At 42.1% G+C, this 14,363-nt stretch overlaps 1 long non-coding RNA gene across 1 annotated transcript in view; it reads right to left on the bottom strand.

Moving 5' to 3' along the window:
• The window catches only part of LOC115273270, a 35,103-nt gene extending 24,954 nt beyond the window's left edge, over positions 1-10,149 (bottom strand). Inside the window, exon 1 of the long non-coding RNA XR_003900768.1 lies at positions 10,096-10,149. This is a non-coding gene — a long non-coding RNA (uncharacterized LOC115273270). The remainder of the gene's footprint in view (positions 1-10,095) is intronic.
• Between the last annotated feature and the right edge of the window lie 4,214 nt (positions 10,150-14,363).

The raw sequence follows: 14,363 nt of genomic DNA, 5'->3' as shown, positions 1-14,363 counted from the left end.
TGGGGGCTCTGAGTAGCCAAGACCCCTGAGTAGCACTGAGGGTCCCAAACCCTTTGCAAACTTGTAGTCATCCCATCCAGACACCCTGTCTCTGCAGATCTGTAAACCTTTCCTATCAGTTTTCAGAATTAACACCTCCACTCTGATTCTACCCTCATCCTTGTTAAATGTAGCTCTACTCTCTCACGAAGAGTTTAACTGATTCCACAGTCAAGATATAGAACTTTTCCATTACCCCCAAACGTTCTGACATTTCCCCTTCCCTGCCCCCAGGCTTTCATTGACCACTGATTGGTTTTCTATCTATACAGTTTTGCCTTTTCTAGGATTCCTAATAAATGGATTCATAGTGTGTATATACTCTTTTCTGTCTGGATTTATTCAATTAGTATAATGCTTTTGAGATTTATCTGTGTTGTATTGGCAGTTCATTCCTTTCTATTGCTGAATACTGGTCCATAAGAAGGATGTATAATACTATCCACTCACTAGTTGGTTGACATTTGGGTTGTTTCCAATGTTTAGTTCTTATGAATTGTGCTGCTATAAACATTCCCACACAGGTTTTTGTATAAATCCATTTCTTTACTTCTCTTGAGTTGTTACTTAGGCATGGGAATATAAATCATAAAGTAGGTATGTTTCACCAATGTAAATTTTCATTTAACTGTATGAAAAGCTGCCCAACTACTTTCCAAAGTAGCCGTGCCATTTTGCATTCCAACCAGCATTGTATGAGAGTTCCAATTACTTTACATCCTTGCCAACAATTGGTTTTGTCAGACTTCGTAATCTTAGTTATTCTAGTGGTATGTGTTACATATAATTTAAAAATAATCTCCATTCTAAATATACATAGAAATAACTCCATATTACATTGCCAATGCCTCTGAGAAGGATATCAGTTTAAGGTAACATCCTAGCTGGTATTTGCTCACATTGTCATTCCAGCTTAGGGCTCCTTGGAATTCAACGACCTCCTAGAGGCCATAACAATGGTTCTTAAGCTACTTTCATTCCAGAAATGGGAAAATAAGTTATTGCCGTTAATAGAGAAGACAGAGTTTTTTCAAACATGGGAAACCATGTAAAGGGATTCTTTTCTGAGAAAACCATTAGAGATCGTAAAGGTGAGAACTGGTAGAGAGGAAAATCTGGAGGAAAAATTTGCCCTTGTTACTATTTTGGAATTATTGTGGTAGTAGACCTCTTGCTACATCTTGTTGTTGAATGTGTTAACATGGAAGCAAATATGTTATTATATCACAAACTTGTTTTCTTAATACTTTGATTTCTCTCTTCTACTATGAGAGAATTCCTTTGTAAATGTATGCGTTTCATTTTATACTTTTTAAAAATGTATTCGGAAGAGTCCACAGGTTTCTGCTAATGGCAACAATGTCCATGGCAAATAAAAAATTCCAGTGTGTGGGCCTATTTGGTTGATCTTAGGTGGTACCAGCATCTGTACATTTTTAAAAAGCTGCTATCATACTAAGGTAGACATCTACCGTACAAGTACAAGACGTAGGAACTGCTGCTACAACGTGATACAGAATGGCTTAAGGAGTTAGCCTGATTAGGGAAAGGCTTGCCTAGCAAGTAGGAAGGCAGGTAGTCTGACCTCCTTCCATATCTCAAGGAAGCTATGCCAGGTCCAGGGTATTTGTGGAGAACCATGGATTCTATTCTAATGGAGAAACTCCTCTTTCTCCTCTAGCACAGATTGGTGCCAAGTGGTCTCGATTTGGGATGTTGAGTGAAGTTGTCTAGAGATACCAAGCACTTTGAATCAGGCATTTGCAGTCCATGAGCAGTTGCATTTGCCCTTCTAGACAAACAGCCAAATATCCCAGTCCATTGAGTCAAAAGCTTGGGTACTCTCCTTTCGCTGGAATGAGCCCATTCTGCATCTGGTAGTTGTCCTGACTCCAGCAGATCACTCCTTGATTTAGTGAGAAATTGAAGACATGTAGGACTCTGTCTTGCTTACCCTGGCCTTGTGGATTTTGCCTATTCATAGTAAAGCCTTTTTCTCAACCGATGCTACATAATGTAGTGAAATGTGCCCAACTTCTGCAGGACAAGAAGCAGCCTTGAAGGGACCCATCTGGCACCACAGCTGATTTTCAACATGTAGCCAGAAGTGACTTAGAAAAGCATGGAACATAGGTAGATATTTGACGATCACTTGGGACTAACTTCAACATTTTACTGATAACATACTTGGGACTAACTTCAACATTTTACTGATAACATACTTTGAGAATCCATTGGTTTCTCAAGATTTAACATCCATTTCCCATCTTCAGGGGGAGTTTAGCAGCAATAAGATTGGGTCAGAACTCTGAGCCCCAAGAACTTTGTCTCTAAGAGTTTTCAAGGCTTGAAGGACCCCTTGGAAATCCAAGAGCATGTTCATATTCTAAACACTTTTTTTTTGCTTTTAGTGATCAGATGTTATTGTATATAGGATGTATCAGTTCATTCTTGCTGCATTAGCAAACTACCCGTTTTATTTGCTGATAATTCTGTGGGTCAGCTTTTTTTAAAAAGTTTTTTTTTTTACTGTTTATTTTTGAGAGGGAAGAAAAAGGGGGAGGGGCAGAGAGAGAGAGAGAGAGGGAGGCACAGAATCTGAAGCAGGCTCCAGGCTCCAAGCTGTCAGCACAGAGCCTAATGCATGGCTTAAACTCACAGACCACAAGATCATGACCAGAGCAGAAGTTGGACCCTTCAGATTGAACCACTTAGGTACCCCTGGGTCAGCTTTTGCACTGGGCTCAGCTGGGTGGTTCTTCTTATGTTCTCATCTGAGGTCTCCATGGTAAATAAAGCAAGGTAAGACATCCTCCAAAGATGTCTATGCCCTAATTCCTGGTGTTAGGCCTGTGTATGTTACATTACAGAATAAAAGGGACACTGTAGATGGTATTAAGTTTATGGACCATTGGATAAGGATATTATCCTGGATTGTCTGGGTGGGCTCAATGTAGTCACACACGCCCTTCAAAATGGAAGAGGAGGGGTGCCTTGGTGGCTCAGCTGGTTAAGCATCTGACTTGAGCTCAGGCCATGATCTCATGGTTTGTGGGTTCGAGCCCCGTGACAGGCTCTGTGCTGGCAGCTCAGAGCCTGGAGCCTGCTTCAGATTCTGTATGTGTCTCTTTCTTTCTCTGTCCCTCCCCCTCTGTCTGTCTCTCGCTCTTAAAAATAAACAAACCTTTAAAAAATGGAAGAGGAAGGCAGAGGAATCTGTCAGAGAGATGCTGTGAGAGAAGAGAGATTGGAAGTATGAAAGAAACTCGGCTCATCACTGCTGGCTTAGAATATAGAGGAAGGGGGGCATTGGTCAAAAAATACAGGAGATTTCCAGAAGTAGAGAACAGCCTTCACTAACAGCCAGCAAGGCAACAGGGACTTCAGTCCTAGAACTGCAAGGGACTGACTTCCACCAGCCATCTGAATGAGCAAAGAAACAGATTCTCTCCTAAAGTCTCCAGAAAAGAACACAGCCCTGCTGACAGCTTGATTTCAGCCTGGTGAACCCGTGTTAGATACAGAAAACTGTGAAATGATAAACGTTTGTTGTTTTAAGTGGCTAAGGTTGTGGTGATTTGTTATACAGCAATAGGAAGCTAATAGAGTCGCTTATGTGGTTGCAGTCAGGCGTGACTGGGTCTGGGTGACCTGAAAGCCTCATCCCCATGTCTGGGGGGTGGGTGCCAGCTGCTGACTGACTTGCTCTATCCACACGATCTCTCATGCTCAAGGAGCCTAGCCTGGGCTACTTTACCTGGCATCCTCAGGCTCCAAGAAGGTGGGAACAGAGCTGCAAGGGTCTTTGAAACATTACTCAGAACTCCCTGCCAATGCCACTCCTGCAACTTATCTCTGTTGGGATTCAAAGGGATAGAGAAATCAGTTTACCCCTGGAGAGGAGGAGATGAAAAGCCATACTGGGAAGGAGCACACAGTGCAGGGATTGGAGGAATTCATGGCCATTTTTCACAACTTGCCATACACGGAACTCCTGAGCAAGAAGATGTTAAGAGGGACTTTTTATGTTGCTACCCTGGGGGCCCCAGGGTGCACTGTTGACAACAACCAACACAAACGCTTCATGTTCTAAAGAGCTCTGCCAACTTATGGGGCTGGATGCTACCTCCCCAGGCTCCTCTCAGCCACACCCCTCCCCCTCACATCTCCCCTACTTCTTTTTTTTTTTTTAATGTTTATTTATTCTTAAGAGAGTGAGAGAGAGTGTGAGCAGGGAAGGGGGGAGAGAGAGAGAGAGAGAGAGAGAGAGAAACAGAGAGAGAGAGAATCTGAAGCAGGCTCCAGGCTCTGAGCTGTCAGCACAGAGCCCAACTCAGGGCTCGAACTCATGAGCTGTGAGATCATGACCTGAGCTGAAGTTGGACAGTCATCCGACTGAGCCACCCAGGTGCCCCACTTCCCCCCCACTTCTTGATCTACACAGAAGAATGTGAGGGACTAGTGTTGGAAGTAACTGGCTTAGTGAGGAGTGGAGTGAATTAAGGGTGTTTCTCACTTCTCCTTCAATCAAATAATTGGAGTGTCTCCAAGGTAATCACTTAAAGAAAATGGTTGAGTTTTCAAAAAGGGGAGACCAACATCTTGATCCTGGCTTTCCAAATTAGGAATCTGTAGAAGAGCCTGAAAATGGGCTTCATTAATAAGCAACTATTTCTTGGGCACAGTTCATTTTATGCCAGCTTAACTGAGTCAGAGTGATGGGGTTTTGGAATGATATAGGTCCAGAGTCAATGGCCAAGAAAGAATTCTTGTGATGTCTTTGGTGCAAAAAGAGTGATTTTATTAAAGCATGGGAATAAGACCCATGGGCAGGAAGAGCTGCATTGTGGTTATAAAGAATGACTGATCATATTCTGTGGAGTTTGGGGTAGGTAATTTATGGATTTTCATCTGCTAAAGAAGACTCATAGATTACTAGAGGCCTAGCTATTATCAAACTAAGGTTGTTTTCCCCTCTAACAAAGCATTATCATTAAAACAGTAGGGAGTTCCTGGAAATAAGGCTATTGATGAGATTGCCTTTTTCTTGTACTTTACTAAAATATTTGTAAACTGATGGAGACTCTATCAGTTTAACCATTCATCTTCTGTCATTTCCTTTGTTCTTGGGCAGCCAGGAGTGCCTGAGGAATATCACACATATCTTATGGGGTGAGTGAGGGAGGGTTGTTAGCTTATGCTCTGCCCTCAGCTTGCCTTACACTCCCCCATTAACTGGATGCCTCCATATTTAGCTAAACAGCATTCTGAGTGTGTCTGTGGGGATGTTTTAGGATGAGATTAATATCTGTGTTGGGAGACTGAGTAAAGTCCTCATTAGGATGGGCCTCATCCAGTCAAAGGAAGACCTGAATAGGAAAAAAAAGGGTGAATAAAAGAGAATATGCTCTCTCTCTCTGCCTAATTGTATTTGAGCAGGAACATTGGTCTCCTCCTGCTTTTGGACTCATACTTGGATTGGAACTTATATGATTGGATCTCCTGGTTTTCAGGCCTTTGGTCTCAGACTGGAACTACCATTGGCTCGCCTGTCTCTGGCTGGGCAGCTGCATGTCTTGGGATTTCTCAGCCTTCATAATCACATGAGCCAATTTCTTACAGTAAGTCTCTTCACATATGTTAAGGACTGAATGTTTGCATCCCCCCCACAAGTCATATGCTGAACTCCTAACCCTTGCAATGATGGTTTTAGGATGTGGGGCCTTTGAGGGGTGATGAGGTCATGAGGGTAGAACCTTCATGATTAGAGTTAGTGTCCTTATAAGAGACAGTACAAGAAGCTCCCCTGCTTTCACTGCCATGTTGGGACACAATGAGAGGCAGCTGTCTATGAACCAGGATGTGGGCTCTCTCCAGACACCAAGGCTTCCAGCACCTTGATCATGGACTTCCCAGCCTCTAGAACTGTGAGAAATGAATTTCTGTTGTTTATAAGACACCCGTTTTAAGTAGTTTGTTATAGCAGTAATCCCAATGGAGTAAGATAGATAAAGATACAGATAATGGTATAAGAACCAGTATAGAAATGGATATAGGTACAGAAATATAGATTCTACATATTCTGTTTCTCTGGAGAACCATGAAGTTCCTATTACACATGACTCAATACTTTAAACTCTGGGAACTCTACAGGCACATGAAACAATGCTCAACATCACTCATCATCAGGGAAACAAATCAAAACCCCACTGAGATACCACCTCACACCAGTCAGAGTGGCTAAAATGAACAAAGCAAGAGACTATAGATGCTGGTGAGGATGTGGAGAGACAGGCACCCTCCTACACTGTTGGTGGGAATGTAAACTGGTGCAGCTGCTCTGGAAAACAGTGTGGAGGTTCCTCAAAAAACTATCCATAGAACTCTCTTATGACCCAGCAATAGCACTGCTAGGGATTTACCCAAGGGATACAGAAGTGCTGTTGCATAGGAGCACATGTACCCCAATGTTCATAGCAGCAATGTCAACAATAGCCAAAACATGGAAAGAGCCTAAATGTCCATCACCTGACGAATGGATCAAGAAGATGTGGTATATATACACAATGGAGTACTACATGGCAATGAGAAAGAATGAAATCTGGCCATTTGTAGGAAAGTGGATGGACCTCGAGGGTGTCATGCTAAGCGAAATTAGTCAGGCAGAGAAGGACAGATACTAGATGTTTGCACTCATAGGTCTAACAGGAGAACAGGAGAAACCTAATGGAGGACCAGGGGGAAAGGAAAAGGGAAAAAGAGTTGGGGAGAGAGAGGGAAGCAAAACTTGAGAGACTGTTGAATACTGAAAACAAACTGAGGGTTGAAGGGGGAGAGGGGAGAAGAGGTGGTGTTGATGGAGGAGGGCACTTGTGGGGAAGAGCACTGGGTGTTGTATGGAAACTGATTTGACAATAAACTACTTAAAAAAAAAAACCAGAGTAATTAAAAAAAAAAACTCTGGGAACTCGGCAGTGAAAACAAAACAAAACAAAACAGACAATAATCCCTGCCTCCAGGGAATGCCTGCCCAACTTGAAGTCTACTGGGGAAAACGGAAAATAAGATGAGACAATAAGTAAAATGTATGGAATGTCAGATAAAGATAGAGATGAGTGGGAACAACCAAAGCAGGAGGAAGGGAGGGGCTGACATTTTAGATAAAGAGTTCCAGATAAGGCTCACTGAGAAGGTGACAATTGAGAAGACCTAAAGTAGGTGAAGGAGTGATCCATGTAGCTATCTAGAGAAAGAGCATTCCAGGCAGGAGCACTGCAGGCATGTGCCTGTCTCTGGAGTGACTGGCACACCTAGGAACACTGAGGAAGAAATGTGGGAGAACATTAGTTGAGAAAGAGACACCACACATGTACAAGGAGGCTAAGGAAGTGTCCCAGGAGGGTTTGTTCTCAATTGGGGTAAAATATACATAACAGCATTTACCTCACAACCATTTTTAAGTGTACCATTCAGTAGTGTTAAGCACATTCACATTGTTGAGCAATCAACTTCCAGAACTCATAGATCTTGCAAAATTGAAAATATATTCCCCATTCACCCTCCCCTCCAGCCTCTGGCAACCATGCTTCAACTTGTGTTTCTATAATTTTTTGAACTACTCTAGGTACCTCACGGAAGTGGAATCATACAGTATTTATCTTTTTGTGTCTGGCTTATTTCATTTAGCCTACTATCCTCAAGTTTTATTTACCTTGTAGTAAGTATGAAGATTTCCTTGTTTGTTTGTTTTTTTTTAATTTTTATGCTTATTTATTATTGAGACAGAGACAGACAGAGCATGAGTGGGGGAAGGACAGAAGAGAGGGAGGCACAGAATCTGAAGCAGGTTCCAGGCTCTGAGCTGTCAGCACAGATACAGGGCTCGAACCCACTAACCAGGAGATCATGACCTGAGCCAGAGTAGGATGCTTAACTGACTGAGCCACCCAGGCGCTCCCCTCCGCTTTTTAAAGTGTATTTATTTATTTTGAGAGAGAGAGAGAGAGAGAGAGCAGAGCACAGGAACAGGGGAAGGGCAGAGAGAGAGAGAGAGAGAGAGAGAGAGAGAGAGGATCCAAGCAGCCAAAAGTGGGTCTTGAACTCACAAACAGAGAGACCAGGACCTGAGCTGAGATCAAGAGTAGGAATCAACTGAGCTGACTAAGCCATCCAAGCACCCCAGAATTTGCTTCTTTTTAAAGACAAATGGTATTCCATCGTACATGTACACCACATTTCATCTATCTATTCATCCACTGATGGACATTTAGGCTGCTTCCATCCTTTGGCACTTGTGAATGATGCTGCTGTGAACATGGATGTACAAATAGCTTTTCAAGACCCTCCTTTCAAGTCTTTTGGCTATATACCCAGAAGTAGAATTGCTAGATAGTATGGTAATTCGTTTAATTTTTTTTTTCTTAGAAGTCGCCATATTGTTTTCCATAGTTTGCATTACTTTACATTTCCACTAACAAGGTGTAAGCATTCCAGTTTCTCCACAGCCTTGCCAACACTTGCTATTTCCTGGGGTTTTGTTTTGTTTTGACAGCCATGCTAGTGGGTGTAGGGTGGTATCTTACTGTAGTTTGATTTACATCTCATTATGGCTTGATTTGATTGCTGATGTCTTTTCATGCTCTTGTTGGCCATTTGTATATTTTCTTTGGAGAAACGTTTATTCAAGTCCTTTGCCCGTTTTTGAGTTGAGTTGTTTTGTTTTCTTATTGTTGAGTTGCAGTGGTTTTTTTATATATTCTAGAATATTAACGCCTTTCCAGATATACGTGATTTGCAGATATTTTCTCCCTTTCCATAGGTGATTGCCTTTCTACTTTGCTGACTGTGTCCTTTGATGCCCAGAAGGTTTTAATTTTAACGGAGTCCAATTTATCTGTTTTTATTGCCTGAGTTTTTGACATCATTACCAAACCCAATGTTATGAAACTTTCCTCTGATTTTTCTCTAAGAGTTTTATAACTATGGGAGCATTTTAAGCAGCGAAGTGATGTGTCACTGGAAAATCCACAAGATACAGATGTGGGAGGCTAATTGTATTAAAGGCCCCAGTTCTGCATTTCTTCTCTGGTCCATACCCTTTGTCATGTAACATTGCCTCTCCTCCCAACAGGAAGTGATGTGCATTTCCCTGACACTTGATTTAATTTCAGCCATGGAACTTGGAAAGGATCTCTAACTCTGGTTCTGGGCTTAACTCTATTACTTGCTTTGGCTGATAGAATGAGGATGAAGTTATAGCGGTGAGCCCAAGCAGCTAACCCTCAGGCATAAATATGAGCCACCTAGCTGATCCCCAGTTAACCCCAGATGCCTCATTGTTGTTTGTCACTAAGGCTTTGTGGCTGTTTCTCATTCATCTTCATGATGACAATGGATGACTGATTCAGGGAGCAGGCTGGAAGCAGGAAGCTGTGTTAGAAGAATATTACAGTAATTTAGGCAAGAGATGATGATAGCAGTGAAGATGGTTAGAGGTGGCTGAATTCAGGCTGTATCTTGAAGGTAGAACTGACAAGGTTTGCTCTCAGATTGGATATGGGGAATGGGGGAAAGAGAAGAGTCAAGAAGGGTTTTGGTCCAAGCAATTGGAAAGATAGAATTGCAATTAGCTGAGATGAGAAGAGACCCTAAAGAACAGGTCTGGGGAGAATATCAGAGAATTGGTTTTGGGCATTTGTGATTCCTGGGAGAGTTAACATATGACCCCTAGAATTTGAGAGTGCTTATGAACTTAGAGATCAGCAGTGTTTCTTGAATAGAAAATTCTGGGGGCGCCTGGGTGGCTCAGTCAGTTAGGCATCTGACATCAACTTGGGTCATGATCTCGCAGTTCGTGAGTTCAAGTCCCACATTGGACTCTCTGCTGTCAGGACAGAGTCTGCTGCAGATCTCTGTCTCCCTGTCTCTCTGCCCCTCCCTCACTTGTGCTCTCTGCCTCTCTCAAATTTTTTAAAAAGTTCCAAAACAGGGAGGCCTGATGAGGCCGTCTGTACTAGATAAACATGCCCCAAAAGGGTGGGGAGGCTTTTAACTCACCTTGTTTCCCTTCACCTGAGAGAGAACCTCAAGCTCCTGAGGGTAGAAATGTACTCCAAGGGGCTCCCCAGTGGTTGTCCAACAAGGAGATGCTTCATCCAGAGACAGCCTGGGTCCTGAGGGCTGAGGGAAGACATGACTGCCCCTACCTGAGGTCAGTCTTCAGTGGCAGAAAATGTCCAGATGAAGTCACACAACACTCCAAAAGTACCACATATCCCCTCCCAGCAGAGCCCATCAACTCTGGGTGGCCCATGTGTGGCAAAACCAGCCCGAAGGAGTCCTCCCTGGAAGCCAGTCACACAGGAGGAGGTCAGAGGTCAGAGCCTCCTCTCCTCATGGGTCCCAACAGCAGACAATGAGACTGGGAGGGCGGAGGGAGGGTGAGGAGGAGGAAAGTTCTAGAAGTAGATTTCCAGCTCTGTGAGAGGGTGGGTCTAACTTTCTGATGAGCTTCTGTGTTAATCCTTTGTTTGCTAGTACATCATTTAAGCTACTTGAGAGAAAAGGGGGAATTGTTTATACCTATATAGACATAATTCACAGACCAGAGCTGGATGTAGGAGGGCTACAGGAAGGGAGGAAGCCTGGGACAGGAAATCATCTCTCATCTCTGATTTTCTTACCCATCCTCTGTCTCTCTGTCTCTCTCTTTCTGTCTCTCTCTCTCATGTTCTTACTCCCACTCAACAGACTGGCTTTCTTTGCTTCTAACTTGTGATCCACTCTGTCCCCACAAAGCTCCCGAGTTCACATGTAAAAGCCCCAGCCTCCTGCACATACTCACCAATATCCTCTCAGTTCCAATATGAAAAATCCTGTAGAGAGAATCCAATTGGCACAGTCAGAAGCACACTCAGCTTGGGTCCAGCCTGCCGCAGCCAGGTACCAAGAATGAATTGTATGAGGATTGCTGCCAGGCTTCCCTTAGAAGCAGAGCAAAACATGAGGATATGCATGCAAGTAATTTTTTGGTGGGAGAGAAGATCCCAGGAAGCACCTGTAGGGGAGTAAGAAAGCAGCATGAGAAAGAAATGGGAAGCTAGCCCTCAATCCCACTGGGACTTCTGGAAGAGTAGGAAGAACACACCTCAGTTGTCCTGCCTGAGGAGTGAGAAAGCTCCCACCAACTCCCATCTGTCACTAGTTGAGGGCTGCTTTCAGAGGTGTTAATTCTGTTCCCTCCCTGGAGTTTGTCCAGGTGGAAATTCCAAGCACTTGCATCAAAAAGCACTTGGTGTGAATTATCAGATTACAATAGGATCAAGGCATGGATAGCATGTGCTGTAGATACCATTCAGGAATGGAGAAGGAGATTTAAAAGAGCATTTTTGAAAATTTGATTGGAGAGAATATAATTTTCAGTACCCCTGTGCTGAGGCTTCCCCATGAATTGACAATATCCATGAATTAAACCATTGGATGGCTTAATAGCCAGAGAGAGATCACAGATCACGTAGACAGAAACGAACACATGTGTGTTGTCATTGAAGTGCTTCCCACACACCAATGAAATTCACCAGCAGAGAATTTGTCCTGTACTATGAGTGATTTTAGGCGAGAAGAAGGAAATTAAATTGTGCTTTTAAACATACTGCTTTTGCTGGAAGGCATAAAAAAATGTGAAAACAGGTGGTAATGGAGCAATGAATGTTTTCTTTCCTTTATTTTGTTATAATGATGTTTGTGCATTGATTGGACTTGAGAGAAAAACAATCCTTCTAAACACATTTTCTCCCTGAAAAATGCTCCCCATCTCTTAGTGTTTTAAAGTCATATATTTTTCTTACAGCCTCAGGAGCTCAGTTAGTGCAGGTCTCTTCTGAAAACAATGGAAACTGTTCTCAGCCTCTTTAGTGCCTAGAGCAAGACAGCAAATGAGACTCATGAGAATTTGGGGCTCAGACAGTTCCAGATGACATATGCGGCATAAGTGCCCATAGATGCGGCCTGTGGGGAGAGAGTGTTGGAGCCCCGAATCCTTGGTTACCTATTTACAACACAAGGGGCTAACCAGAGGTGTTTGGGGATAGAGGGTCCTAATGGAGGCAAAGGCATTTTCCCAACAAATGGGGCTGCCTGTGCTCCTCTGGGCATCTTCCTCTCACCTTGAAATAAAAGAGGTAAATCTTACCAACCACTTTGAAATGTCCCCTTTACATTTCTCCAGTTCATAGTGCTTTCCTTGGCATGTAATGATTACCCTATAGTTTTGAGTGTCTTAAAATATTTACCAAGTATTAAAAGATAGTAACACCAGAAACTTTTTATTTAAAAAAATCAATCAGAACCTTTTTATTAAAAAAATACAAATCAAAACCACACTGAGATACCATCTCATGCCAGTCAGAGTGGCTAAAATGAACAAATCAAGAGATTATAGATGCTGGTGAGGATCTGGAGAGATGGGCACCCTCCTACACTGTTGGTGGCAATGTAAACTGGTACAGCCACTCTGGAAGACAGTGTGGAGATTTCTCAAAAAATTATCAAGAGAACTCCCATATGACCCAGCAATAGCTCTGCCAGAGATTTACCCAAGGGATACAGAAGTGCTGATGCATAGGGGCACAGGTACCCCGATGTTCATAGCAGCACTTTCAACAATAGCCAAATCATGGAAAGAGCCTAAATGTCCATCAACTGATGAGTGGATCAAGAAGATGTGGTTTATATATATAGTGGAATACTACATGGCAATGAGAAAGAATGAAATATGGCCATTCTAGCAATGTGGATGGACCTCGAGGGTGTCATGATAAGCGAAATAAGTCAGGGGGAGAAGGACAGATACCATATGTTTGCACTCATAGGTCTAACAAGAGAAACCTAATAGAGGACCATGGGGAGGGGAAGGGGGAAAAGGAGTTAGGGAGAAGGAGGGAGGCAAATCATGAGAGACTCTTGAATGCTAAAAACAAACAGTGGGCTGAAGGCGGAGGGAGAAAAGGGAAGGGGGGTGATGGTCATGGAGGAGGGCACTTGTGGGGATGAGCACTGGGTATCATATGGAAATCAACTTGACAATAAACTAAAAAAAAGCCCAGTTTTTCTTTTTAAAAAAAAGTTTATAATGTCTAAGTATTTTATATAAAAGGATTTAATTAAGAAAATTTAAAGTTTATTTATTTATTTTGAGAGCACACCGGTGCACATATGCACAGGGAGGGGCAGAGACAGAGAGAATCCCAAGCAGGTTCTTCCCATCAGCACAGAGCCCTATGTGGGGCTCAAACTCACGAACTGTGATATTATAACCTGAGCCAAAATCAAGAATCAGATGCTTAATGTATTGAGTCACCCAGGTACCTCTAAAATACTTAATTTAAAATATTAATAAGAAATACCAAAAACACTAACATTTTTTGGTTTGTATATGGAAGATAGGATTATATTTGACTTTTGCTTTTATTTTTTGTTTATCTATAGTGCAGTGAACATGTATTACTGTGTATTTCTCTTTCTTTTAAGAGCAGGGGGTGAGAAATACAACCTCAGAAATCAACAAGAAGACTGGTGAACTTGTATTTAAAAATATTAAATACTTCTTGAGTCAAAAGACACCAGAAATAAATGTAAAAGACAAGGGATACACTGGGAACGAAGACTGCAATATATATAGCAGAACAAGAGTTTCAATTATTTCTAATAATTAAATCAACAAGAAAGAGAAAAAAAACAATAAAAAATTGGACAAAAAAATCACAGTAATTCATGGGAAGTCAAAGTTAAATGTCCAATAAACATATAAAGAGATCTTAACCTCACTAAAAACCAAGGAAATAGAAGCTGAGACCACCAATGAAATATCATTTTTGCCTATAAGTTTAGGACATCTTGAAAATTGGTAATATCCAGAGCTAGTGAGGACATGAATTCTCTTAAAAATTTTTAAAGGCTAATAGTACCCAATGTTTATGAGGATAGTACTTTTAAAATTGTCAGAGTGCTTTATTCAAAAAATGGTGCTGGGAAACCTGGACAGCTTTATGCAAAAGAATGAAACTGGATATCTTTCTTTCTTCCTTCCTTCCTTCCTTCCTTCTCTTTCTTTCTCTCATCTCTTTCTTTTTTCTTTCTTTTCTTCCTTCCTTCCTTTCTTTTCTTTTCTTTTCTTTTCTTCTCTTTTCTTTTCTTTTCTTTTCTTTTCTTTTCTTTGAGAAAGGAATAGCAAGGGTATATACACCAGGAGAAGAGACAGAGTGGAAGAGAGAGGGAATCTTAAGTAAGCTCCACGCTCAGCATGGAGCCTGACTCAGGGCTCAATC

The sequence above is a fragment of the Suricata suricatta genome, chromosome 12 (genome assembly GCF_006229205.1).
Source record: "Suricata suricatta isolate VVHF042 chromosome 12, meerkat_22Aug2017_6uvM2_HiC, whole genome shotgun sequence".
NCBI classification, from domain to species: domain Eukaryota; kingdom Metazoa; phylum Chordata; class Mammalia; order Carnivora; family Herpestidae; genus Suricata; species Suricata suricatta.
This window is presented reverse-complemented; position numbering and strand designations above follow the sequence as displayed.